Source organism: Triturus cristatus, chromosome 6 (assembly GCF_964204655.1).
Source record: "Triturus cristatus chromosome 6, aTriCri1.1, whole genome shotgun sequence".
Classification (NCBI taxonomy): domain Eukaryota; kingdom Metazoa; phylum Chordata; class Amphibia; order Caudata; family Salamandridae; genus Triturus; species Triturus cristatus.
Genome location: NC_140589.1, coordinates 1458045509 through 1458072945, shown reverse-complemented (window position 1 = coordinate 1458072945; position 27437 = coordinate 1458045509). Strand labels below are relative to the sequence as shown.

The window sequence follows — 27437 nt, the reverse complement described above, 5'->3', positions numbered from 1 at the left end:
ATGCGGCCCTCGAGTAAAACAACAGACAGTTGGCAATCAACTGTAATTCCGCCTGTTGTTATTCCTCGGGGGCCGCATTCACTGGGTAACGAAGCATCCGCAAAACCAGTGCCTCGCAAGCAGAGGTGCAACTAGAGCTAAATTTCGGCGGCGGGGGGAGGGGGGGGTGAATCTAAGCTTTAGGCAGAGTGGAGCTGATTTCGGGGGAGGGGGGGGGGGGCCTGAATCTTTAAGCAATAGGCAGAGTGGCGCTGCAGGGCCTCTTAGAAGGGGTGAAACAGCAAGGCCTCATTAACATGCAAATGGTCTTTTAAAGACCTGTGAAGTGCTCGGGTGCGGCTGTGTATGCGCAGCGAGGCTGTCTCTTCCCGGCTGCCACACGCGACGGGGGTGGGGGGGGGGGGGGGCTGAAGCCCTTTGAGTCCAATGGGTGTTGCGCGCCTGATGGCCTGTGTTACCCAAGCAACCTCTCGCAGATCCTCTGCCCTTAAAACTCGATGGGAGATAAGACGAGTGAACAGCAGCGCAAGGACCTGCTTTTTCAGCAGTCTCTCCTCTGCGGGCCGCACACCACCGTAGGCATCTCTTATGCCTCTCACCAGGGCCCACGAGCCTCGATTTGCTCCTACCCCTCTGTGGCGAACAGGCTAGCATCGCTGGTGCTGCCCTACCTGTGGCCTCACAATGCGGCCTCCCCAAACCCACCCAAGCCCGGGAAGCGGTCTCATCCCGAGCTGCCACACAGAGAGAGGGAGGGAGACAGCGAGAGGGAGGGAGACAGCGAGAGGGAGGGAGACAGCGAGAGGGAGGGAGACAGCGAGAGGGAGGGAGACAGCGAGAGGGAGGGAGACAGAGAGAGAGAGAGACCGAGAGGGAGGGAGACAGAGAGGGAGGGAGAGAGAGAGGGAGGGAGACAGAGGGACACAGAGGGAGACAGGGTGACAGAAAGAGGGAGAGAGAGTGGGAGACAGGGAGAGAGAGAGGGAGACCGGGAGAGAGAGAGGGAGACAGGGAGAGAGAGAGGGAGACAGGGAGAGAGAGAGGGAAACAGGGAGAGAGAGAGGGAGACAAAGGGAGGGAGACAGAGGGAGATGGAGGGAGTCAGAGGGAGACAAAGGGAGGAAGACAGAGGGAGGGGGAGACAGAGGGAGGGGGAGACAGAGAGAGGGGGAGACAGAGAGAGGGGGAGACAGAGAGAGGGGGAGTGAGACAGGGAGGGAGGGAGACAGAGAGGGAGGGAGACAAAGGGACACAGACAGAGGGAGACAGAGAGAGAGAGGGATACCGGGAGAGAGAGAGTGAGACCGGGAGAGAGAGAGTCCCTGTTTGGCAGTATGTCGTATGACCAAATGGGCTGCTCTATATGAGACAGCACGTTGCGTACGATATACTGCCAAACAAGGACTCGGGGAACTTACATTCGCATACTACTGACTGTGTGAGCCTCTGAGGAAGAGAGTCATCGAAACGCGTCGGGCTCAGTCAGGTGTGAATAATTATAGGCAAGCGCGACGAACCATACCTAATAAAAGCTTGTGGGGAAAAGCAGCTTGTGTTCAAGTGCGGTTCTTCTGATGGGCAAATCCCCAATGAACTGTATACATATGTGTGTGTGTATGCTGGGTCTGGTGGCTCAGTGGACGAATGCGTCCGCTGCAGGGGTCTGTGTTCAACCTCATGGTCAGTTTTTTTTAGTTGCTCTAGCCCCGCCCCCTCCACCACTGACCCCGCCCCCACAGGTGCGGCCCTCGGCCACAAACCACACTGTAAATTTGGCCCCCGAGAGAAAGTTTGTGAGTACCCCTGCTATGGAGGATCTGCTATCGCTTGGATTGGCCTTGCTATTGATGCAATTTGTGCAGCCTACATTCTAAGAACATATATGTATTCTGATTGTGCATTGTTAAATTTCAATATGTGTGATCTGTTACTACAAAGTGACAGAACCCAATTCCCACTGTGAAAAGTGTCATTTTAGGGTGCAGCAGTTACCCATCAAAGAGTTGTATAAGAATACTGCCACTTTAAACTTATTACAAATTATGGGTCTTTTTTATTGAAAGTGATTAGGTTTTCAATTCTTATTGGACAGTTCCTATGTCACAGGTTATGTCTTAATTACATTTCGAGACAACAAATACTCAACAGCGTTGCCTGCGACCCATCCATCTCAGTCTCATGCGGTCATCGAATATATCATCCAGCAGAGCTCAATAGTTAACCGGTTTCTAGTACCTGCCTCAGCCTCTCCCACTAGTTTCTGGTCGCGTCTCTCTCAACCAGCTGATAATACAACTAGTACTATCCACAGAGCTCAGTCAGGATCCAGCAACCATGCAATTTAAGACCAGCTCCTTGTCTTCCCCAAAGTAGGTGTCAATCATCAGCCCTAAATCCCATTTTTTCCAGTTCATCCCTCACTCTTAATCGCATCTACCCTTTCATTCAAATGTTTAGCACTAGCCTTGCCTCACGACAACCAGTTCCAATACAGCATTAAAGTTTGTATGCAAGTCCTACATACAGAAGAACCACCTTTATATCTTCATACAACATGCTTGGCTCACACTTCAAATCACGCCATAAACTGAACGCAAGCGAAACAATAAAGTCCCCGAATGACAATCATGACCCGTTCCCACGTCATACCTGTGCTGCCACTCCCGGAGAAGCCGGGAGAGTTCAGCTTGGCCCTTTTATGGTTGGGCAGCCGATCAAGCAGGCTATCAACCATTGTATCCGTTCCGAAAAAGCCATTTGAGTGGTTGCCTTCTTGTCAAGGCTTTGCCCAAAAATATCAAATAAAGCGTACACACAAAAAAATCCAGCAAAGTCCCTCGAAACCATTTGGACCACGGGATGCTCGGGGAACACAAAACAGTAGATCAGAGCTGTGAATATTCAGGGTACAAAGAACCAGGATCCTGCAACTTCCTTGGCCATAATGACTTATCCAGGGTGACAAGGGGCTCACACCCCTGCAGAACTCTTTAGGCCTACTGATCTCTCCTTTTACCAAAAATACATTTGCAGTCACTGCTGGGTGACAGACTTTCAGATCCATAGACCAATGACAACACATTTCAACAGGAGAAGCTGGAAAAAAGGAGTCACCCAGATTTAGCACTGCCAATTCTCTCATTTGTAGCGGACATCATCCATACACTAGAAAACTTCTGATCTAATCCAAAGGTAAATCTAGATCATTAAAAAAATTACCCTCTTCGAACTAACCCAGGATGGTAAAATGTATCAACTTAAAAAGGAATTCAACATCAAGCATGATGAGAAGGCACAACAATGTGAGGCAACCCAATTGACACGTTTGAAGCTATAGAAAACGTCAAACAAAAAAACAAATAAATGGTTTTGAATTGTAATCTGCTGAAAACCTAGTCTCGCCCCATGCTTCGAAATACTAAGTAAACACAATAATGACTTAACAGTTCCTTCAAACTATGCATATGACAAGACTAGTCCTAAAACATCAAAGGTCGGTCTTTTTTCTTCATTTCATGTTATTTTATGTACCTATTCTATTCTATAAAGTGAATGGTTACCCAAAGGCCTCCTAGCACCAGAACAGTCTACATTATCAACAGTTCACCCAAACTACTTCTCCAAAAATCCAGGTCTTCACAGCTTTAAGGAAGGAAAAGTTAATTGGGGAGTTGACGCAGTTCAGAGGGAAGAATATTCCAAAGTTTGGGGGCCAGGTGTAAGAAAGAACGACCAACCCAACGAGAGCTGCTGAACTCGAGGACCTGTAGCAGGTGAGCTGAGGAGGATCTGAGCGACCTTACCCGGTTATAAGGGATAGCAAAAGGTCTCAATAGAACTGGGCCTTTCGTGTTACGTGACCTATGCAGGAAGCATAAAACCTTGAACTGGACCCTGGTCCACTGGGAGCCAGTGCAGATTCTTCAGGATTTTTTTTTTTTTACAGAGTGATGTCTGGGGAGGTTCATGAGAAGACTTGTGGCTGCATTCTGGATGGTCTGTAACTTTTTTTTACATAACCTGATGAACCAAGGTACAGGACATTGCCATAGTCGAGGCGCAAGATAAGGGCTTTGAAGATTAGGCTTTTGGCTAAGAAAGGAAGAAGACTTAAGACTTTTCTGAGTAATCTCAGAGCACAAAAGCATTTGGCCACAAGTTTTTCTGCTTGGTGCTCCATGGTAAAACTAGATTCTCACCACATTCCAAGGCTTTTTAACACCGCTTTAGGACTGGGAAGTCTCTCTAAACAATCGGGCACAAGAGTGAAGACTTTCTTGCTGAGGTAATTTCCCAGTAGTATAACCTCAGTGTTTATCTTTGTTCAACTTCAATTTACAGTTGGACATCCAGCCAGCTACCTCCTGAAGGCAAGGGGCCAGATTATGGCTATTCGAAGTGCAATCGGGGGACATAGAGATTACCAACTAGGTGTCATTGGGGTAAGAGACCAATGACAACCCTAAGGAACGTACAATGTCAGCAAGAGGGTGCTTGTAAAAATGTAAAAGGGTGGGGCTAAGGGATGAACCCTGAGCACTCCACAGCTCAGGGGAAGACAGTCGGATAGTACCAAGTATGGTCAAGCACTTGGAAAGTTCTGTCCTTATGAAAGGAGGAAAACCATTTCAAGGCACGGCCTACAACACCTACCTTTGATCTCCTATAGATAAGAGTGGTATGGTCTACAATGTCGAAGGCTGTGCTGAGGTCTAATAGAATGATGGCTGCTGACCCTCCTTTGTCCAACAAAGGATCTTAATTCCTCGACCACAGCCAGCAGAGCTATTTCTGTGGTATGGCCCAACCCCCATTTGAGTAGGATGGAGGATAAAACTGGGACTCAAGGAAAGCAGAAAGATGGCGATTCACATGCTTTTCCAGGAGCTTCGAAAGACCTGCTAACAGGGAGATTAGCCTTTAGTTTCTTAGGCAGAGAGGGTCCGACCCAGACTCAACACAGAATTAACCACCGCATGCTTCCATTGTAGGCGGGGGGACCTGTCCGCTGGTAAGAAAGATTAAGCAAATCCACCAGGGTGGGAGCAATGCTATCAGAGCCTATCCGCAAAATATGTATGGAGCGGGGTCCAAAGGGGAACCTGACTTAAATCCCTTAAGGAGATCAAAGAAAAAGCTATCGTAAAATTGGGAAAGAGTGTTACTTCCGGCTGCCTTAAATGGGGCTCACTTCCTAAGGACTCCTCGATGAGACTGGGTCGTCAGGCAAGGCAGAGCAGATATCTAATATATTCCTCTGAAAGAAGAGAGCCAAGTCATTGCTGCGCTAGGCTGAAGCTTCTAAGACCGGATCAGCAGACCTGGGCTCTGTGATGTCCTTATGAATACGAAAAATCTCCTTAGGTGAGTTGGCGGCTAGCTAAAGTTTTGTAGAGAAATAGACAGATTGAGCAGCTTTGATCGCCGCATGGTAGTGTCTGATTGCACTCCTATACTTAGGTTTACTGATGGTGTGGTACGAATTTCTCCAACTTATTTCTAGACATTTACAGTCGAGCAGGTTGGCGTTAAACCATGGGGATTTTTTCTCCCGCTGAATTCTCTTGCACCAACTTGTGGGCAGGACCATGTCCAACGATTTCAAACTCCATTCAGTGACACCCCTGTTAGGGACGGAAACATTATCTGTAAGAAGGGGTCTCGCTGTCTGCCGAGCGACTGACCAGCCTTCCACATTTGGTTTCAACCAGTGCCTTTCCAACCGAAGGCACTATGGTGTGGGACTTGGGGATAGGCAAGAAAAATGAGTGCAGGAGATGGTCCGGCCATATTAGAGGAATAGGACTCATGATAAAGATTTGTGATGTTACAAAATATTAAGTCAAAAGTATGGCTTTCTTGTGCATGGGCTCATTGACTAGTTGCCTCTTTGCAGGGATCCCAGATCATGTAGCAGGGTCTTAGACGCAGCGTTATTGGGGGATCATCTAAATGTAGATTAAAGTCCCCAAGTACAGTGAAATAGGCCCTATTCACAGCTAAACCTGCTACCACATCGGGGAAAGGCCTGCAAGAAATGTGCATACGGACCCGGTGGTCTGTATACTAGAATACTGGAGAAGGTGAAAGTATGACCGTGTCAAGCTGAAGAGAAGACTTTCACAGCCCTTGATCTTATGGGGGTGAAAGGTGCCCTTCAGGGTGTCCCTATATATTATGGCAATCCCACCCCCACCTTTCCCTGTCCAGTTGAGCCTGCTAATGCAGTAACAGAGAGGTAATGCTTGAGTAATGTTGGGAGCAGAGCTATCGTGCAGCCAAGTCTCGGTAAGGAAGAGAACATCAGGTGTTGATTCCATTCGTAGACAGTAGATGTATAGTTTAAGAGCGACAAGAGAACGAAAATGGAACAGGAACATACACCAAGCCATACAAATAGAATGCTGAGATGGTTGACGCAGATCAGAGCACATTATAGTATACTTGCTTTTTAGTGAGAGCGGCATAGTCCATGGCCCCAGTGCGCAGACGGGCCTACAAATGTAAAAGCCTTTAAAACATTTAACAAACTAAAAGCTTCCCTGGTCAACTGGCCTGTACCTCAAAACGTTCTTAGAGGCAACCTGAAAACAGCAGGCATGTAGTGCAACACTAGTAAATAAACAAGCCTCTAACAGCTGAATGGTGTTTGACCTTCTGACTTAAATATATGGGTGTGTAGCTCAAGTCAGCCACATAACGTGGTAGAACAGAACTGTACATTTACCAGAGCAGCTATATATCTGTAAAGTAGATCTGAGAAAGTGTTACATTACAGATTCGCACTGGTCTAACTTCTAAACAGTTTGCCTTTAAGAGCTTACAAGCGGAACAGCCGTTTTCAAAAACCCTCCCCATTTCAGGTGTCCTGTTTTAAATGTAATTGCAGAATGTGCCACCTCCAGAGGCAATGCTACTGCCACCAGACATGCTTTGCCTTGTGGTACTGCTCAGCAGCAGGCTTTCAGAGGCAGGACTCAATTCATCCATACAGGATCCTGACGGGAACACACACAAATGGGACTGTTCTTTCTTCTCCAAGTCTTTTGCAATCACGGCTGCAAGACAATCCAGAAAATGGAAAAGCCAGGCAAAGCATAAGTAGGTTTAACAATTCAATCTGCTCCTTTTCTCCATGTCCTGTGTATCCAAAAGCAACTTCAGGTGCTTTCCAACAGTCTTTGGTGACTGGACTTTCAAATTCAAACTAAATTTAACTGGTTCGATTGCAGAAATTACTTAATATTGCGAAATGGAACAAAAAGCAAGATTTACATCAAAGAAAGGAAGAAAATAAATCCCTATGGAATTGGCAATGTCATCCTGAAGCATTATTCTTGTTTGTTGCCTACGACAACTCGTTACGAACAAACAGTTAAGAATGGCCAAAGGCAAGGAAGGGTCACTATGATACACAAACCCTGACAAACCCTTAGCAACTTTCTCTTCTCAACTCCTGTGAGTCAGCCCTGTAAAGAAGGCTGCTCTATACTAAAAAACACAAGCTATTTGACCATTTGCCGCAGAGCCAAGAAACAGCTCGAGTGCTCCCTGAGCCCCACCCTCTTCAACGTCTACATGGCCCCACTCGCCGCATTGTCAGAAGCCATGGACTCAACATAGTCCCCTGCACCAGCGACATCCAGCTTATCCTCTCCCACACCAATGAACCCACAACCACCAGAACCAACTTCCACAGCGGAATGAAGGGCGTCGCCACCTGGATGAAAGACAGCTGCCTCAAGCTCAATTCGGACAAGACACAAGTACTCATCCTGGGACCCTCCTGTTCAGCCTGGGACAACTCTTGGTGGCCAGCCACTCTAGGACTCCATCCCACTCAGACGGACCACGCTCGCAACCTCAGCATCATACTGGACTCATCGCTCACAATGAACAGCCAAATCAATTCAGTTTCCATAGCCTGCTTTCACACACTCCTCCTACTGCGAAAGACATTCAGGTGGATCCCCACAGAATCCAAAAAGACGGTCAGCCGCGCACTCATCACCAGCAGATTCGACTACGGCAACACAGTGTACACCAGAAAGAAACAAGGCTAGCGGTATCCCTCTAGGACAGCACTGGATTTAAGATTAACCCATCATATCTAATGGTGATATTTTCAATTCACCATGAGTGTGCAATCTTGATTAGCACCCGCCAACACAGTGCTATTCCAAGCTCTGGAATGAAAGTGAAAAAAACAGCACAAGCTGCACCACTCAAAATGTCCAATATAATTTCAAAAGCACTTGCACGTCTGTGCATTGCAAAGCGGGCTGCATGGGGCTAGTTTTACTCTTTAAAGTTTAATTTTCTGCCTATCCATATGCAGCTGTCTCTGCAGGCATTATATATTCGGACCACTGTCTCTCTCTAAATTGTCTTTGATAGTACATCATCCTGATGTTTGGCTTTCAACTTATCCAATACTTGTATATTACTCATTTTTAGGCATCTTAGAGAGCGATACTGCCACTCGCACTGTTGGATAAAATTGAAATAGGACTAATGTTGGAAGGACATGACTCGCTTTAGCTATTCAGATAAGCTCTTCTTTTGAAATTGAAATCGAGGCACACACCCCTTGAAGTGAGTACGCATACCATCTCTCAACAGTTTGGTGATATTTTATTTATACCGTTAATTTATGTACTCAGCTCGTTTTCACATTCACTCGCTCTTTGGCTTTTCCCTAGTGACACTGATTGATGTTTCCAGTAACATGACAATTGAAATAGAGAAAGTTAAAAAATACTAAGAATACTACAGCAATCGTTTCGGTGGGTATGCATTTCATTTCCCTAGCCCTTGTACATACTTTTGTTGTTCCCCTTATTCTCTGCACACAATTTTGATAGGTGTTTTTTAGTGTTGACATGATGAAGGTCATTCAACTGTTAGATTTAATTCTAAGGAATGTTTATAAGTCATGCCTTATGAAGTTCATGTAGGATATTCTAAATGAAACCAAGCATTCGGGTGATGACACTCTAATTATGCCAACAAAACATTATATCCTCCATTATATATTGTCACAGGCCATTTGATTAAATCAACATATATGAACAAAATTATTTGTTACTGTAATTAACTATTGTGATGTAAATTTCATGTTGTGATTGATGTGTAGCAAAATTATGAATTGCTGACCACTCCAATGACTTTATGTTGGTTGATATCTGTAAATAGACGTCCTATTTAATCTTGATGGAAATTTGAGCCCTATTAAATTTGGTCTCTTTTATGTTTGTTTACTGTATTGTTACAATTGTTTGTGCCTATTCCTCATGTGTGTTATTTATACTATGTATTTTTTATAAAATCTGTTGCAGCCCTGAAGAAGTCCCGAGGTGGACGAAACGCGTCGGCTGCTTTGGATGTTTTAATGTGTATATGACAAATAAAAATAAAGAAGATTGCTTTGAAAAGAAACATCATGGATATGGACTGATTTAAATTATATTGGACATTTTGAGTGGTGCAGCTTGTGCTGTTTTTTTCACAGTGTACACCAGTGTCACCCAGAAACAGCTCAAGAAACTACAGAACATCCAAAACGCCGCAGCCAGACTGGTCCTTGATATCCCCCGCCGCAGCCACATCACGCAACATCTTCGACAACTCTACTGGCTCCCAGTCAACAAGAGAATCACCTTCAAGCTCCTCACACATGCCTACAGAGCTCTCCATGAGGAAGGACCAGCATAGTTGAACCACTGCCTCGCATTCCACTTACCCACCAGTCAACTCCGTTCCGCCCAACTCGCTCTAGCCTCCGTCCCCAGGATCCACAAGACCAGAACTGGAGGAAGTTCATTCTCTTACATCGCCGCCAAGACCTGGAACACCCTACCCCTTCACCTCAGGCAATCCATGGCAATGACCCAATTCAAGAAGGAGCTCAAGACCTGGCTCTTCGACTGATCCTACACCCAAAGGGGCCAGCAGCCCCCATACACCTTGAGATCCTCACAGGTGAGTAGCCGTGCTTTACAAGCCCCTGATTGACTGATTTAGCGCTGGAAAGGTTATGCAAGTGTAATTATTACGTCAATGCTGAGAGCATTTAATCATGGGCTTATTAGGAGTACTAAGCAATATAGTATAATATATATCTTAATGTTATTTTTTATGTTTATTTTACTGCCTTCAGATTTACATGAATGCTGCATGATCAGCAGGTTTCTACTACAGGCGCGTTCTTAATATACGCACTCAGATTTTATTTAGAAATCAACATCAATAGTACACATTTTCAGCTCTGCAAGAGCTAGATTCCCTAAAACTAGTGTTTTTCTTCCTTTTCCTTAGTATGCATTATGCCTTCTTAATGCCTAAACTTGGATGCGCCTCTAGCAACAGGATTCTTGCACGCAGCAGCTTTAAAACAAGCCATATACATTTTGAGTGGCTCCTCTTATTTTGAAGCGGGATAAGCTCACTGATCAAGCAACTGATCACTACTACAACCTTCAGCTTGGCAAGCATTTGACGCAGAGGGGAAAGCAATGGAGATGTTCACTGGTTTCATTTTTTTAATGAATTATAACCATCAAAAGGTTACAACTATTCCAACCAATTATTATTATTTTTTTTTAAAATATAAAATGTGATTTTGGTGTTTTTTTTTTATATAAAGTAAAATTAAAAGGGGGCGGTGATTTTTGGGGGGCAAGATGGGTTTTGTTTAGTATGTGGCGTAATCTGTCCCTTCCAGCTCCAGCCTAGTAGCTGAATGAAGGTGAAGAGAGCAGTTTCGACTACTGGCTAAAGGAACTAAGGCATGTGGGGGTTGGTTGACATGATAGTACAAGCAGGATGCAAGTACCTGAAGCCGATTAGTGTCTCGCGGATCCCAGGAGTTTGCAGCAGCAGTACGAAGGCTGGCCGGCGGTTTTCTTGGCGTCATCAGCCACAGACTCAAGCACCATAACAATTGGGGGATGCTGCCGAAGTTGAATAAACTAATGTAGGAACGAACAGATGCCATGGTGCCGGCGCGTACATTAATTCAGCCCAGATGGGCTGCTGCAGGAAAAAAGGACGTAGCTGTCCTCGAGATGGAAAAACACGGACCAGGAGCTGATCATAGGAAGCATGTGCCGCAGAAGGAATCGCGGTCTAGCTCAGGTCTGGCCAGACAGAAGCAGCCTTCAATTCTGGAGATCTTCTGGAGATCTTCACGGTAGCCACTACGGGCTCGAGGTTAGCCATAAAAGAATTAGAGTTAGCAACCATGCCTGCACCCACCGAGCCAAATGAATCTTCAAGTGCAGTGCGGACCAATACTCCTCCCAGAAGCTGTAAGTGCACTGCCTTACTAGTGCCAAAGGGGCAAGCTCTGGGGAGGAGATAACATGAAGGTTGGGGGTTGCCCACTGGAAGGGGCTGGAGATGCAGGGCCCCCTGGGGGGCAGCAGACGAACTTGGTGGCCACACTGGCTCGGGGTAGCCTGGGGGAAGGGAGAAATTTGGGAGTTTTAGAGGCAGTTATGGCGGATGCAACCGGTGAACTCCCACCTCTGTGTGCCAATACAAGTCTGACAATAGCTGACATGACACGGGCAGGCTTCGTTCTATGATGGACTGCGAGTCCCCCGAGCTAGGGGATCATTTTCCTTAAGGGATGACTCTGATCTCTCAGGTTCAAGTGGTGGACTGACTGATGTGGAGTCAGTCTCAGGAGCTTCTGGGGTCAGTGTCAGTAACAGCCTGGGCAAATCAACCACTATGAAACACGCGGGGTCTCAAAAAACGGAGAGAGAAAATCAGGGCCAGTGGGAAAGGGGAAGAATCGGACACAAGCATTGCTTGTAAATTGAAGTGGGACTACTCTGCTACCCGACAGATCTAGGACGAGGATAAAATTAGTGCAGGTAGCACAGCTCAAACAGTGACAGCGGGCAGCTCAGAAATTTCAGATATACCCTCCATTGAGCTTATCCATACTACATTAAAATATAGTTGAAATAGTTGAGAGTACTTCTATGTGGAGGAACGGACCGTAGTGTTGGAGGCTGATGTTCGAACTTTGAAGAATCATAATGATATGCATGAGTCCCAAACGGTGGACATGATATGGAAACTAGAAGTCTCAGAGACCCGCCAGTGCAGGAATAACTTAAGTTTATTAGGTCTAACAGAAAATGTGGAGGAGGGAACGACATAAGATGCTTCATACTGGACTTGCTAAAGGGGGCTTTTCTTGATCTCTTCCACCGGGACTGGGATTCAGAAGTGCAACAAATTCTTTGTTTTCGGTTGATACCTACAAAAACTGGCAAGCTGAGCAATCAGAGAAACCTAGAGCAATATTGTTTTTTTTTGGTAACTTAATTCTTCGCCAAGCAATATTTGCTAAGGCTCAGCCTGATGTCAAACGGTCATATGAAGGTCATACATTTTTTGTCTAGCCTGATTTCTGCCATGTTACAGTGGAAAGGAGGTGGCACTCACAGAAGCTGTTTACGTCATTTCAGGGACTCTGCTGTGAAGTGTTTTTGATTAACCCAGCTGTCTCAAAGGTATCTGTAAAGGGAAGGTTTGGACATTTACGTCCCAGATAACAGCGCAAGAATACCTAAAGGAGATTTCTGACGGGCCTGGGCAGGGTTCAGGACACTGATCTGAGTGGGTACTGGCTCCTGATTTTGATGGTTTAAGTATCTGTTTGTTTCCAATGTCATAACACTACCAGGGCTGCAAACCTAAATTATTTAGCTCTTTGATAAACTTGGATCTAGCACACGGGTTAGTAGATGTTTGGGCTGAAAAAGGTGTCCCTGATCCAGAATTTACATTTTATTCCGCACCACACCAGATACATGTATAGTTAGAATACATTTTTATATCACATAGATTGTTGAGGGAGTGTCAGATAAAAAAATTCCCTAGGGTACTGTCCAACCACAATCCACTGGTTCCGGAGATAGTAATGAATCTCCCTTCTAGCCCATTTCTGAGCTGGTCTTTTGAACGGGGTGAATTATCGAATGATGAATACATCGATCATATGAAGGAATGAATCCAGGTCATTATGGCTAACAATTTAGGCAGTGCCCCTGTTGGAGTGAGCTGGGACACTTTTAAGGCCGGAATTCGTGGCGAGACATCTCCGTTTAGTTGGGCACGACAAAAGAAAGAAAAATCACACTTGTTAGAATTATACAATATTGTCATTAGCAGAGACCAGCTTGATTGAAGCAGTAATGTGGGGAATCGAAACCAAGTCTGTGCAACTTAAAGTGGCGGTTGCAAAACTAGCAATTGTAGATATCTCTTCAAGAAAAGCTGCTGACAAATTTATAGTGTGGAGACCATTTCTACGAATATAGTAAAAGGGTGAGGCATCTCGTAGCTACTCGAACTAGACAGAAAAGAGACCAAGGTCGGATCAGGGAAATTCGGGATCCTCATACTGGGTTGGTCTCTGATCCAGAGGGAATACAGGTTGCCTTTCAAAGGTTTTACCAGCGGCTGTATACCGAAGAAGCGGGAATGGTGACTGGGTATATGTTGTTGTATCTCGACTTGGTTTCTTATTTAAGAAATTAGATGTTGAGGACTAGGAGTATCTAGATGAACCCTTCCTGTGGGACGAAATATTAATGGCTATCTCAAATCTACCCTCAGGGAAAGCAGTTGGAGCAGATTTTATTCCCAGCAAGTTTTATAAGACTTTTTCCACTAGCCTTGAAGCATACTTGCTCGATGTTTTCTTGTAAATTCAGAGGGGCACGGACATGACCGAGTCTTGGGCAAATATATTAGTCTTTCCCAAGAAAAGTAACCTTTACAGGAATTATGTTCCTATCAGCCTATCACACTAACTAATAGCAACGCCAAAATATACTCTAAAATATTGGCGACGCGGTTGTCGGGGGTAATTAGCTAGACAATATCCCCCATGCAGCATGGATAGATCCCCAAGAGGAGTACGAATCATATTCATCGAGTTATCACCCTCTTGGACACAGATACAACTGCAGGCGACCCTATGGCCTTAATACTTCTGGAAGCCGAAAAAGCGCTTGGCAGGGTCTCATGACAGTATCTTTGGGCGGTAATGGAAAAGATGGGTTTAGGGACAGTATTTAAGTCAGTAAAAGCGGTATGCTGTAATCGAAGGGCTAAGATCTCATTGATGGGGGCATTCAGAGCCAGTCATGATACAGCGGGGGACTAGACAGGGATGCCCTTACTCTTTATTATTATTTGTTCTCTACATTGACCCCATAATTAGGATGATAGAGATTAACCCACTCATCCCGTCATTACGTTTTCAGGGTTGGGAAACTAAAATCGTGGCATATGCCGATGACATCGGAGTCGTTACCCCGAAGTACTTGACCCTTCTGAGAGAGCGAGGGGGGTGGGCTGTTCCGAACTTTAGGTCATATTATTGGGCTGCTGCACTCCAACAGATGGCTATCTTTTTTCACAACACCACCACCAAATAGTGGAGGGTCCAAGGGACGTATTTGTAAAGACCAGCAGAGAGGGTGTCCCCATTTAACATAGTTTTATAACACCAAGCCTCTCTGGGTCTGAACTAACAAAGTGTGTCTAGAGTAGCAAAATAAAGAAGGGGGTTTTGACTGTCAAAGGAGAGAAATCCCTTTAGGACGATTACCCTCACTCACCAAAGGTGACATGCTCCATCATTTGGGAATCTCCTCTCAGTGGAAAAACCTAGTTCCACCGAGGGCTACAACCCCCTCACTGTGAGGGAGGAGCTCAGGAATGTTTTTGAGATGAAGCTTCTAAATTCAGGGATCCTAAAGTCCCAATTTTTTTCAATACTTGCAATTCCACGTTCATCAGGGTTTTCCAGGGTGGAGGTTGTAGAGAGGATTACTGGAAAGGAGACCTCGATAGGGCCATTATAGCAGGTCTTGAATAGTCTGATGCATGATGATGCTGATGAGCATGCTAGTCGGTGCCAAGAGAAGCTGCAGTCAGGGAACAATGCTTTTTATGGATTCTCTTGATTTTGCTCACTCCATATGAATGTCGGTGAATTTGGAAGTACAGCGCTTTAAAACATGTTTAAATCTATTTTATACCCCGGGAAAAATTGTGAAGTGGGGTGGGTCCACGGGTACACGTTGCTCCCGATGTCAACTGTATGGTGACAATTTGATACATATGTTTGCATGGTTGACCTTACTTGGTAGGGCTTAAAAAAGGAAATTAGTGATTTTTTTGGGACTAAAATGGAGTTTAAAACATGTGATAACTACCCAACTCATTTTGCTAGGGGTACATAACGATGTAGTACCAAGTCACATTCAGCTATTCATGTTTCTTGCAATGCCAGTAACGATATTGTGTTTAGCATCGGCGTGGCTGGGTTGTTCTTCTTTCCATCAATGGTTAACCACTTTGTCACTTATTACATAGATATTGCAGTGTATGCACGAAAAGGCAAATTAGCCAGGAACAAAGGATTACAGATGTGGGCTCCTATCATGGATTGGATTTCCTCAATGTCAGAGGGGTACCAGCAGCGGAACAACAGGAGAGCAGGAATGGGATAGATGTCTTGGTGGTTGGCTGGTGAATTGCGTACATAGTATTATCAGATTATAGGCCAATATGCACTAGTCACTTTATGGCATAAAATTTGCACAACATTTGATGAATTATCTACGGTTTATATTTGAGCTTTTGCATTAAATTTCTAGGAATTTGTATGTATATGGATTTTTTTCCCCTTGCGTTTTATCACTAATATAAAAAATGTATTATGAATTGTCTGCCGGGCTTGGGGGGAGGGCGGGGGGACTCAGTAAAAAAAAAAAAAAAAAAAAAAAAAAAAAGGTTTTAAAGAGGGGAAGTGAAGCTGCATGAGGTGCAAATAGCTAATAATGCCCGAAGGAGCATTACAACTTCAAGGATGTTACAAGACACTGTCAAAATTTGATAGGTGACCTGCTCTCAATTTGATTATCAGATTGGTTATAGAACACAAATAAAACTATACCTGGATATTCTACGGATATAACAAGACCTCCACCTTATCTAGATCGTTCTCAAATTTTATTTTAGAATCTAAAAAAACATACCTTTCAAGATAAGGTAGGAGGACCTCTCCTTCTCACCTTTCAGTCCCGCTTTAAAAACCCTACTCCTGAATCATCTGCAACACATCCTGGAACTTCATGTACACCGCAGTACATGACGTCTATTTTCAGCAGCACTGCTCACCTTCTTGCTTATCGGAATGCAGCTCTGCCCCTCAAATGTATTGAACACCCTCCCCTAGGGACTACTCTATCCCTGAGTCGTTCCCTCTTTTGCCCTGTCCACTCAATATTAGAAGTCACATGTTAAATCAACAATTGCTTTAAACTGCGTCTTCTCTGACTCTCAAGAGGTCATCATACCACTTCTAAATAACTAGGTTTACGTCTGAAACCTTACAAATTAATAAATCTACTTTTTATAATCTCAGTTAAATTCGCTTACATTTATTATGATAATCTAGGCGCAAAAAAAGGTTAGATGGGCAAAAATTGTGAGCCATATGTGCCTCACCCCTACAATTGCACAGTTATGTGCAGTAAAAACAACAACCAGTATAGTGGGAAGCTGTGGAACAGTGAATTAACAACAACTTTGCACGAAGCCTCTCATAATCGGGTTGAAGTACTTGTCTTACCCGTGTAATGTGTGAGGCTTCAAGCATGCAACAGTTATTCGAAATGAAAGAGGTTTTGCCCCAGAATTGTGGCTAAAAGCAAGAAACCGCCCCTACACGGTATGTTTTTAATCTACCGAAACACAGACAGCCCGGTTTTTCCATACTAGCCCAACTTCAGCGCAGTGACGTGAGCCTGGCAGAGCACGTACATGCTTTTCGTGGCTGTTCTTACTTGGACGAAGGAAACCTGGAAAGCCTTGCGCCTGCCCCCCTTATTCTTTGTCCAATGCAAGTTCAGACATCCCAGAGCATTTGTAAAACAAGGCTGGCTGTTCATACTTCAGAGCCGCCTGGTAATTAGGGGTCCATGTGGTTTGGAACAGCTCTCGCCCAGGGAGAAACAAAGCTGGATGAAAGGGCGCGGGGACGGCACTCTCAAAGGCAGCCTCTGTGGGAGGTCAGCTTTGCTACACCCCACTATTTACCTCTTGAGCCGACTTCCTCTGCGGCTCTTTCTAAATCTGCAAACCGACATTTGTTTGCCTCAGTGGTGGCTTGGGCGATTGGTCGCCCTTGCTTTATTTACGGTTTGATTTAGACACAAGTTTCACAATTCAGCAGATCACGATGAACAATGAAAGCCATTAAAAAAAACAACAACAACAAGTTTGACTATGAATGCGTAAACTGCTGTTAAATTACGAATATTTATAGAGCCCATCGGCCCTGCGTTACATTTCAGAATGTTTCAAATAACTGCAAAACAGTAAAAACAAAAGATCAGAACACCCTTCTGCCACCGTCGGAATTCCCTCTAGATCGATCTCTTCGGCATTCTATCCGATCAGCTGTAGAACAAGCCACGCTGTCTGTCAGGTCAGTGGCAATAACATTCACAAATAGTAACCAACGCGTTTAAGCATCTGCAAAACTCACTGCTCTGTAAGGGGGAATGGGAATGGACGAAGCCTTTATCGGGGAGATGTCAGACCAGCGATTGATTGGTGCAGACCAGGCTGAAACGGCGATTTCAATTTCCAAAGCTTTCTCTCCAGGACCAGCACAGAGGAACGTGGGATGATGTGTAAAGGAGGGATGGGGGCCCTCCTATAAAATCCTGCAAGGTTGCTAGCGCTGTGCGCTGGGCGTAATTGGTTTGGCACGTTTTTCGTTTGGCCTGAGACGGCTTGCAGTGGCCGATTCCAAACACTTTCCTGACCCTTACTTACATGCTTGCGACAGACAACTTCTGTGACAAGAAGGTCGAATTCCATCAAGACCCCCTCGACCTTCCATTTTTTCGAGGCCAGTAAATGGATTACCATTGCTCTGGATTATAGGGACATCCATTATTGGCAGTGATCGGAGACAGCAAAAATACAGCATAAAAAGTTATCAATAACTTCGTCTCCTAGATTTAGAAGACGGCAGAACGGCAAGGATGTAGTCCAGTTTCTTTCAACATGGATTAAGATTTCAGTTGCCAAAATATTTTTCGTTGGATCAGGTGATGAAACAGCAGGGAAGAGATACTCTCAGGACTGGGGAAAGAGAGGCAGCTGCAAAGTATTCAAAACTAAAGGCCACAAGACTATATGCCATAGAGTGGCATCTTTATTTTTTTTAATTCAAAATAATCTTAGCGGATTTAGTGGAAAGCTATGTCATATTTGTTTGCCTATCCCACTCAACTCTTAAATATATAAAATCTAAGCCACAGAAAACATTAACAAAATATCATTAGTTTGGTGTTGTCATTGCTCACAGGAGTACGTTTCGCAGCTGTGCATTCCATTCTAACCTCACAGACTCTGATGTCACTAAGGAATAAAGACAATTCGGGAAAGCTGGACAAAGTAACTCCCCCACGTTAGGTGCCTAGTTGATAAACTACTGCAGAAATTAACAGTGGGTGTCTGTACATCTTACACGGCTGCATAAAACAAGTATTCAGATATAAGACCCAAGACTTCTAGCATCATTTGCTAGATTTCTATACTTCACTAGTAATGAGAGAAACATTATTCCATCAGGATTTGAAACACGTTGTGGTTTTGAAGGCACGGGATCCTCGTGTGTAGTAGGAGGACAGGGTCGCTGCTTTGCCTCTTAGCATTTGCAAGTGGTTGGTTGACAGGCGTTGAAGCCACCTCAGGACCAAACACTTATCACAGCCTGTGTGGCCATTTCCTGCAAACATCTGAAGGTGTAGTGTCAGGTTACTCGTAGCCAGAGGTAGTGAGCGGCACAGTAGAAGGTCCAATTTGTGGCTTGTGACCTAGTGTTCAGGACCCCTGAATTTTAATCCTCCTTTTGTGGCTCCCCCCCAAGCCAGTTATGTCTGTCCAAGTTTTGGCACTGTGAAGGCCACATCTCGCATGCACCAGGTGCATCACTATTATGCCCCTCTACCATCCAAGTGCCAATTAGTGTGATTGGGGGAGGCACAGCACAGCCATGTATGTGGCAAACATGAAACCTGTGCATTGTAGCATTGGGGAACAGCATCACTTACCAGGGGAGAGGTGCTGCAGTACAAGAAAGCACAGGGTATGACTGTGGAATGCAGAGTAGGAGCTGCAAGGCATGGCTGGTAGAGCTTCAGGGCAAAAGTTGACGTGGAGGAGTGGTCAAATCTGACAAATGATGTCCAAAATAGAATGACAGGATGAATAACTGGTTCAGGATAGGACTCAAATACTTTGTGAAGCCAATTTTTGTGTGATATAATATTGCAGTCTCGTTACCGTTGAGGGGGCGACCTAAATTGTACATACAAGAATCGAGTTGGACTATAGAAAAGGACAGGGAGTGTTTAAATAATTATACAAGAAATGGTTGAATCTAGGAAGAGTTGTGAAGAGCGTGCACATCAGAAGACAGACACTTTACTCATGAAAAGACGTACTATACATCAGCCGGTTATTACATATTTGTGAATTGTGCCACCAAACCATACTCAGTTTCCACCAGCATGACGGTATACCACTCTCCAAAGAGGACCCCACTACGTTTGGCACTGACTTCCAGCCCAGCACGTGCTGACTCTTCTCCAAAATTACCTGAGCATATATATTAGCGAAAACTCATAAGCCTATTTAAGGGTATGGGTAATCTTGATTTTCTCAAAACTGATCACAACACACAGAGGAGGCTACAGATCTAACCTCATCTTGGGAAGAAAATATTTAAACTTTAACCTCCTTGTCTATCTACTGGTCCAACATTTTTCTGTCCCATAAAAACTCAACACCATAGTCTTTCAAGGACCGGTACACACTCGTCCTGAAACCAGAAAGGTATCAGCAACTTTCAACTTATTGGGGCACTCCGTCCCAAACCAAGTGCAGGAAATTGTTTTTTGAAAATTAACTCCCCTTACTGTAATGTACCAGACGAGCCTAGAAATATACAGGCTAACTAACGCACTACATACATTGTAGGTGCACAGAAGGAAGAGAGAGCAACATGAGTGAAGGGGGAACAGAAGCACATGAGTAAGAGAGGGCAACATGACCACAGGTGGGTGGACAGAAGAACACGGGTGAGAGAGAACGACAGAGGGCAGAGAAGCACCCGAGGGAGAACACTAGAAAACATGTGCACTCTGAGTGCTTAAGCTCCCAAAAAGCGAGTAGTGGGAAGATACAAGTAATATACCCATGCTTTAGGAGAGGGGCAACTACAAAGGGAAATAAAGCCTACAGAACTTAACAAAGGAGAATCAAGCAAATGGGAAACAATAATGCCAATCGATGGGCAGGATCAAACCCCAATGTAAATTGAATTTTTTTTGCAACAAACCGCCTTTGTGGTGTTTTAGGCGAGACCTTATAAAAAATACATGCTGCTGCCTAAACATAGCACGAACATGCTTACAAGAACAAAATTAGGCATAGTAGCAGGCTGCACTTGTAACAGCATTGTACAAAATATACCACAGTTTTAAGGTTCCCGCATGGGCACCACATTTGGAACCAACGTGTTTGCCGTCTTAGAATGGAAAAACATTAATGCACTTCGGGCAATACCATTCCATTATGGTTGAATGGTTTAGAGGTAGTGCTCATGCAGGATGGAGCACACTGCAGATGAAGTGAGCAGCAAGCAAGCAAGCAGCCCAACAACATTGTTTGGCCAGCTACAGTATGCTCTAAAAATTAAAGTAAAAAGAGAAGGTAAAAAATAAAAGAGGTCCCATAAAAGAACAAAATGGCAAACTAAAGGACTGGCCCTCCAGCCCATGCATTCAAGTGCACTGAAGCAGATGTGCACGAGATAAGACAAATGCCATAACTCACAAAGCAAGAGACCCAAAGGCTGTAGTGGGCTGACTCACTGTCCCATGACGGGGGTTGGCCCAAAGGCCTTCTACATATATTTATAAATGTATGCATTTGTAATGATTACAAGATCCTGTTAAGACAACTAAGCCTGTCAAGCCTTCCAAAGGGATTCTAGCAAAAAGTGTGTACAATGCTTCTAACCCCTAGGGTCATCTAGGAGGTATTCAACAGCAAAATCCTTCCCTTCAGGTAATTTGTGAGATTCCATGTAACAATATACTAGCCTACAGGCTTTAGCACAATTTATTTTAAAAACAAAATAACACCCTTAAAAGACTATTTCCTTTAGCACGTTTCCACATTAAGCAAGTCAGGCCCAGTGGATTTGTCATAACTTTTCATAAAACATTCAAACCATGCCTAAGGAATTTGACGCAACTTTTCCAAACGAACCAGTGGGACCTATAGGCTTTGCCACTGGTCTAACCAGCACATAACCTCTAAAGTGTACATAAGCTGGAAACCATCGAGCAATCAGTTATAAAATTTGAAATATCTATAAAATTACAGTTGGTAAGACAATATACAAATCCTTCCCCCTATTGTACGGTGCGTAAGATTTCCAGCAAGACAACCATTCAGCAGTCATAAGATCACAAATGTGTACAAAAGTATGGTTGCTAAAGCAAAATACTATCTACTGCCTACTATGGTTATCTGTGAGATTCCAAGCAGCAACATACCTCTCTGCGGGAGTTAATATGAAGTAATAGCAATCAACCCGTGAATGTTTATTGACTTTACCATATACTTTTCACCATAGATTGTATTGTAATTGCATTTATATAGCGCTCACTACCCCCGACGAGGCGTCAAATCGCTTTTTCGGCGAGTAGCACGTTACTCCGGAACACAAACGATTAGTGTTGAATTAGTATAGTGAAATATGAAAAAATACGTTAATCATCATCTTTAATGTAACCTAATTATATACAGATCAGACCAATAGCCTCTATTATTTCCTTGCCACCATAATCAACACAGTCCTACTGTATTAAGAACTATCTGTCCATCAAAGCAAAACCTGCAATACAAGCACTATTTTACAGTGGAAGCGCATGTTGTCCAACCAAGTGCTGTATTCAAGAGAACAAACGTGGTCAGAGTCTAACACCATATGTCCATAGTACTTCTGTAAGCTTTTCTTCTGTTATTCACACCCAGCTGTACAGCCAGACCTAAAAAAAAAACGATTATAAAGCAAAATAAGTGCAGCAGATATAAGACATGCAGTATTAGAGCTGAAGAAACATGTTAGCAAAGAGCAATGTTGTTGCACTTTTACATTTTTTTGTAGTACAATGCTAAAGTAAGAACTAGAGTGGAAATCAGTGTGCTGTTAAAAATATGTTCCGACTTGACATCTAAATACAGCTTAGACACACCAGCCTATTAAGAAAAGACTGAGGTGGCCCCACATTGTCTCCCTTATGACCTTTGGAGGACCAATGCTCATATTGTTCATGTTCTTTAAACAAACAACTACCATCACAAATAACGTTCATGTGGCACAACCTCACCAGAGAATTTCTACCTCTGAAAGCTAAACTCAATCACCACACCACAATGTTTTGTGGCACTGCTACACAGAATTACTACATTGAGCCCATAGCTCCTCACAAATTACCAGGTACGCAAATTAAATGTAATTTACCAAAGGCATTTCAAATCCAGGTAATTAAGTGCCAGATAAATACCATAAAAAGACCAAATGTGCCCTCCAGAACTTTAGAAAACGGGCCTTCAAATGTTAGTTCCTGATTGGCTAAAGCCTGGCCATTAATCCTGAAATATTTTGCTTTGTCCTTCCAAGAAAGCTCCTTTTCTCCTGACACCGAGTAACCCTACAGTAGAAAAAGTAAATGTGCATTGTGTTGCCCGACAATATACACATGCACAACAGTGGATGTTATCTAACTATCTGTCTTATAATCGTTAGATCAACCTCGGGTTCAAAAAGATGAATGAGTTTTCCAAAGCCTTCTCTCCTTATTGAGGCTTGTAGAATTGTGAATCTTGATCTATTTCTCATTTATTTTTGTGTTGCGCATTTCCTTGTACCAAGAGCCTAATGTTTCTTTCTGGTGTCCTCCTGGTTAATGATGACCCAACCACAGGCATCAATCTAGGACAGGGGTCTCCAACGAGTAGCTTGTGAGCTACTGGTAGCTCACCAGTACCTTCAAAGTAGCTCTCTGAGGTGAAGTCAAGCCCAGTATCAAATTCAGAGAGTAGGTGCCTATTAAAGAAGGCAGCACTGATAATCGCAAGACCCTTAGAGTGACAGCCAGACAAACTTATGACCGTAACTAATACTAACACTCAAACACACACTATGGTGGCTTATAGGACCTGCCACATGATAGTCTGTATCCAATCTCAATATAATTAAGCGACAGGGAGATTGACAATGTTGTAGTCCCTCCTTTATCAGTCACAACATGTGGATGAACAGTGCACCATCAAAAAATTATGGCAGCAGTAGCCTGAGCTGTAATCGGTGCTTACTCAACAAAGTGCAGCACTGCAGGAGTCAGAGTGAAAATGTGTCTGTTAGATGCATGATCAGCTCAAGACCCGAGGAGAACAGGGTATGATCCCGACCAGAAACAATTAAGAGATTCATCAACATTTATGTGTGTGTTTATTATAAACACTATTGGTTCCTTAAACTATGCCTGGTGCCAAGAACCGCCAAATATATATATGCTAGCCCCCATTATCAGAGTGTTATCTTTGGCTTAATTGTGTTCATTACTGGCATAAAAGTGCCAATGGCATAATAATGGTCATCCTTGACTATTTTAGTATATCTGGGCTAGTTGTGGTATACTTGCAGCCATCATAGACCTACTAAGAGCATGACTAGTCTTTATGTACCTATTCCTGGCATATTAATGGTCATGACTGATATATGGTCTTATCCCTGATCCGTATGGTGTCCAGCCTTGGCACAACTGTGGCCCTAGTATAATGGTGAGCATTACTGGCACAATCCAGGCATCCGTGGTGCTATGGTGAGCATTAATGGCATATGACGTTAATACCTGGTAATTCAAAGTAGTCTGTCCATATGAGGCATCTGTACATGGGAGTACATGATGAAAATGACAAGCTAATGTTTTGAGGCTGTGCATTTCTCAAAAACTGAAAACGGATATTTTAAAAGCGGTTTTAGTTTTAAAAAATTGGGTTTCTTCTAGAAAATTGAGTTTGTTTGCCCACAGTGGAAAGTGGTATTTGATAGAAAAATGTGCATTTTCAGAAACTGGTGAATGATAATTCAAGCTCAGCTGGGGAGACGTACTGCTGTGCTTATTTCCTCTGTGCCACTGGGCATGTCAAGATTTGAATGTTACTTCATATGTCAAGAGGAGGCATTTAATATTGATGATTTTTTCCCCACCATTTCTGCTGGTAACCGTAATTGGTATACGTGGGTGGTAACTACTGAAAATCTTGCATTGGGTGGTCATAGTGTAGTCACTATTTTACAGCTATAAAATTTGCAAGTAGCTCGGGAAGACTTTCCTTGAGCAGAAGTAGCTCTCACTACAGAAAAGGTTGGAGACCCCTGATCTAGGATTTGCGTGGAATCCATCCACAGTGAAAACCAACTGGATGAATCACTACTGCAGGCCCCAACGTGACGTGTAAGTAATTAGAGAACGGTACGCCACATGCACATAAAGTTGAATAGGCACATTTCAAATAAGTGGTTTGGGTTTCATGTCTTATATAATGCAAAAAGATTCTCATTAAAAATGATCAAATGGCATAACTTATTAAAAGGGTGTAAAATAGCTAGGGTGAAAACACACTGAGCAAGGCTGCCCTATCAGAGAATCACTAGGGAGTGCTAAGAAAAATAAATACAAAAGGGTGTTTATTCAAAACTGATTACTTTCTACAGTTTGAATAGAATAGCCATCAATGTATACAAAGGTGAAACGCAATGAGATTGCCTGCTTGCTCGCGTAAACATAATCTGGTATGGGCTATATAAATAGGTTGGAAGGGTGCAAATGGTCCCGCAAATCGTTTATTTAACAATGGCATTGAATAATAAACATATGGAAATGTGGCAAAAACGGACCCTACTGTTGATCACAAATCTAACATCAATGGAATATATTTCAAGAGCAGTCAGTAAAAGGTTAGAAATTATCACAATGGTAGGGGTAGAGGTACAGATAACTTTTTCTGTCTCCAGATGAATTATTTTCCAAAACAAACTGGGATGCCAATTTTTAAGTATATAGCAGTGTTCAGAGAAGCAAACCTATCATGAATCCAGGTAGGTTTGCATTGCTTTTAGACAAACTGAACGTGCTATACAGGTGTAATGATTGGTTACGTCCATTTCTATTTAATCCTGGCTTTAAAAGCAGAGATGTTGGCTGCCACCGTTTTGTTTTTTTACAATAGCATGCGCACATCACGAAACATACGCACACATGGCTGGCAATCTTGGAACTGATTGATTGATTGCAAATCTTGATTATATTAAAAAATAATCATAAAAGAATAAAACAAAACAAAAAAAGTACAAATGGCACTGAATAGGTCATAAAAAGATAATAAAGATACATACCTAGATAAAAGAGAGCTGTTAAATTTATAGATGGATGACAGATAAAATATATAACATTGAGTTAAGTTTAACAGATCGTTAAATTAAAACACACTGTTTAAAAACATATATACTAAGAATTCATTGTTTTGTGCCACTGTAGCCCCTACAGCATAACAAACAGCTAACATTTGAAGGTAAAAGAAGGCTGGCCCATGTTGTCAGAAACAAAGGGTTCCACTAGGGACAGGGAACAAGTGCTTGCATCGGAAGGGTTCATAGTAGCTGCAAAATAATGTACAGTTCTCTAGTGTCTGTGGTGAATTATTAATACAAGGGTAAATCAATATAGAATTCCGGAAAAATTGGCCTGCTGGAAAACAGTGATGGGTTCTAATCAAGCCTACTCGAAATTTTGTTAAAGGGGACCCTTTCCATTGGTTTCTCACAAGGGAAAGAGAAGGCTCGGGTCCAACATACATTTTTGTAACCAAGTAGTCTTTGAGGGTTGGTTTGCCCAAAGATAAACTCTTTTACATCTGAGGCGTGCTTGGTGAATAGTATCTTTACTTTCGCATGCTCACCCTTGCCCATCATATGGGGAGAATTATACAAATCAGTCATACCCAATGATTATGCAGTTCTCCTAACATAATCAAGGCATGGGATTTTATGGCCATTCTCTCACTTTAGGCAATCCAGGAACACATCACAGTTGAAAGCAGTATGCGGATTGCTCGAAGCCTCCATCTACAAGAGGAGAAGAGCAAGTTTCATAAAATCATCAACATAGGCTAGGTTTAGTTCTTCATGGGCAAAACAATGAGAACTACCTGGACCTTAACAGAAGAGCCTCCTACAGACACGGTTCTCCTCCGGCTGTACTTTCGAACAATTGAGGTATCCCTACATGGCATCCCCATAAGTCAGAATGGGAAAGCACTTTATTTTATATACTTCCAGCAAACTGGGTTAGGAGGGAGAATAGGTTTGCTACCAACACTAACAGCAAATGTAAACAATGTTGCACATGATTGATTAAAGTACAAACTGCGATTTGAAAGACAGGGTAGCCAACAGTTCTATGAGGCAAAGGTGATACCCAAATAAGGCAAATCGCCGACCCTTTCAGTGTTTTTGCCCCTAATGGAAATTGGTCTGACTCTGCAAGTCTACCTCCCACACACCATATAATGAGTCTTGGCAATATTGGTGTCCAGCCTGGATTGTCCATAAACTTAACAATGGCATTAATGATGTCCCTAAGGCCACTAGGGGTACAGGAGAGCAGGTCTATGTCATCAGCATAAAGAAGGGATTTCACCTTTGGCATATCTTTCCCATTGGAAACCAAAAATGAATTCAGACCATTAATGTAGAACAAAAATATAATAAGGGCCAAAACACAGCCTTGTCAAACTCCCTGAGGAAAAGCAAAAAAAATAAAAAATTATAGGAAATGCTTTCTTCCCCGGTGTCGTATTTAACAGAGGCACTAACCTCTGTGTGTAAGACCCGTAGGAAATCAATCAAGGGAGAAGGCATATCAATGCTAGATCAAATGCCTCACAGCTTGGACTGATTGGATATGTTCAAATACACTACTAAGATCCATAAAAGCTGAATAGATTGCCCCTTTCTTTGCTGCTTTATCATTTCCCCATGATAAGATTATGGTTCAGACACTGTTACATGGTCTTCGGCAGCGTATGGGTAGGTCTTCCGACATCCCCGCGGTTGATGCCACGACACTGGAACTACTAGGTGTCTTTACCTGCCGGGAGTTGATGGTGCCAGTCACCAACCGATCTTGATTGGCCACCGCTTTTACAGGTACGACATTAAGGGTGCTTTGTGTGGTAGATCA

At 43.5% G+C, this 27437-nt stretch overlaps 1 protein-coding gene across 2 annotated transcripts in view; it reads right to left on the bottom strand.

Moving 5' to 3' along the window:
• Positions 1-27437, bottom strand: part of SPRED2 (sprouty related EVH1 domain containing 2) — a 256129-nt gene that overhangs the window by 215628 nt on the left and 13064 nt on the right. The gene's annotated exons all lie outside the window — the stretch shown is intronic.